The sequence below is a fragment of the Populus nigra genome, chromosome 2, assembly GCF_951802175.1.
Source record: "Populus nigra chromosome 2, ddPopNigr1.1, whole genome shotgun sequence".
Classification (NCBI taxonomy): Eukaryota; Viridiplantae; Streptophyta; class Magnoliopsida; order Malpighiales; family Salicaceae; genus Populus; species Populus nigra.
This window is the reverse complement of record NC_084853.1, coordinates 7257429-7259928: the sequence shown is the minus strand read 5'-3', so window position 1 is coordinate 7259928 and position 2500 is coordinate 7257429.

Below are 2500 nucleotides of genomic sequence, written 5' to 3'. Positions count from 1 at the left end.
TTTGCTTTTTCGGAAGAAGAGATCCATCCCCCCATCCTCGGCCAGCCAAAAACGCTCCAATTAATGGCCGGGTGAGATGACCCGGAGGCCCGCGACGCGTCATTCAAATCACTGCCCTATCGGCTACAACTGCTGATGGGTGGGATTAGAGGCCTGCCATGGTGGTGAGGGGCGGCGAGGACCGTGAAAGCTAGAGTTTTTCAGAGGCTGCCGGGAAAAAGGCCCCTCGGGTGGCGGGGTGCGAGGACCAGGCGCGTCATTCAATTCTCTTCCCTATCAACTTGGCTCCCGTTGGCGGGATTGGAGGCCTACTGTTTGTTACAGGGCTAAAATCGTCAGGGGAAGAGCTGACGAAACAATGCTGGTTTGGATGCAGGGGGTAGTGTTGGAATCGGCAGCGCGGACAAAATCGGCAAAGTCGACAAAAAAGACTGTTGGTCTGGACATCGGGGCAGCGGCAGCCATGCCGACAGGGGGGGAAATCGGCAGCACAGATTTGTGCAGCTGCAGGTTCGTCGGGGAAATCGGCAGCGCAGATTTTTCGATGAACATGGGCTGGAAGATGGACTGTCCAGGCCAGGCAGGGAAATTCGTCAAGGGGACACGCTGACGAAACAGCGCTGGTTCAGGCACGGCGGGCAGTGTTGGAATCGGCAGCGCCGACGAAATCGGCAAAGTCGGCAGAATCGGCAGCGGGTGCTGGCGATGAGTCTGGACGATTTATAGTCCAGGGCTTGATGGAAAAGACTGTTGGTCCAGACAATGGGGCAGTGGCAGCGCGGATTTGTGCAGCTGCAGGTTCGTCGGGGAAAATCGGCAGCGCAGATTTTTCGACGAACAGGGGCTGGGCGCTGGACTGGCCGGGCCAGGCAGGAAAATTCGTCAGGGGGGCACGCTGACGAAAACAGGGGCTGCGGAGTGGAAAATCGGCAGCGCAGATTTTTCGACGAACAGGGGCTGGACCGGCCGGGCCAGGCAGGAAAATTCGTCAGGGGGGCACGCTGACGAAAAGAGGGGCTGCCGCGTGGAAAATCGGCAGCGCAGATTTTTCGACGAACAGGGGCTGGACGCTGGACTGGGCCAGGCAGGAAAATTCGTCAGGGGGCACGCTGACGAAAAGAGGGGCTGCCGCGTGGAAAATCGGCAGCGCAGATTTTTCGACGAACATTCGTCAGGGGGGCACGCTGACGAAAAGAGGGGCTGCCGCGTGGAAAATCGGCAGCGCAGATTTTTCGACGAACATTCGTCAGGGGGGCACGCTGAGGAAAACAGGGGCTGCCGCGTGGAAAATCGGCAGCGCAGATTTTTCGACGAACAGGGGCTGGATGCTGGACCGGCCGGGCCAGGCAGGAAAATTCGTCAGGGGGGCACGCTGACGAAAAGAGGGGCTGCCGCGTGGAAAATCGGCAGCGCAGATTTTTCGACGAACAGGGGCTGGACTGGCCGGGCCAGGCAGGAAAATTCGTCAGGGGGGCACGCTGACGAAAAGAGGGGCTGCCGCGTGGAAAATCGGCAGCGCAGATTTTTCGACGAACAGGGGCTGGACGCTGGACTGGGCCAGGCAGGAAAATTCGTCAGGGGGGCACGCTGACGAAAACAGGGGCTGCCGCGTGGAATGGCAGCCTACACGCAGATGCGAATTCGGCAGCGCACGATGGCTTGAGCAGGTCATGGGTTCGACTTGGCGCGATCTGAAACCTGGACGAGGGACTGTCGACGCTGGACGAGCCAGCGCGGTGGCCTGTCGTGCCCCGTTCAGGGGGGGCCTGCCGCGGAGACAGCCCTCGCGGGCTCGACAGCGCAGGCCAGCGTCCCCGACGTCGCTGGCCGCGGCAGGCGAGCTGCCGGGGTTCCCGCATTCCTACAAGAAAACGTCGTGCTTTCCACATGAAACCAATCCAGTAAAATCAGCCATATTTTTATGAGGCTGCCCACTGAATTTGGGGTCATTCCGGGCCGGTTCCTAGTTTTGCGGATTTACTCGATTTCTAATGGTAGGAAAATTAAAACAAATACTTCCCGACCTCGAAAAATTCTGGGAAAATTAATGAAGGTGGATTGGATTTTTGCCAACCTCTGTGCAAAATTTCAGCTCAAAATACCAAGAAATGAATTTTTTAGAGGGGGGGTGACAGCTGGGACCTAGTAGTGTCTCCCCCTGCCAGAGCTGCAATGACACTTATTGCTCTTTAGGGAGCCACCAGGCCGGCGCCCCTCAAAGACCACACGCGCGCGCGCGCCCGCCCGCGCTGGGCGCTGGGGCGCTGGGGCCTGAGGGCCTGGGGCCCTTGGGGGCCCTTGGGCGCTTGGGCGCGCGCGCGCGGCCCCCGCAGCCATGCCGCGCTGCGCGACGCGCGGACAGCCCCTGCTGGCTTGCTCTCTCGCCCGCGGGGGGGCTGCCTTCGGGCCCTGGCCCCCCGCGTTCTGGCCTGCCCCCTGCGTGGGAGAGGCTAGGCGCTGCAGGGGCCAGCCCGACGTCGCTGGCCGCGGCAGGCGACAG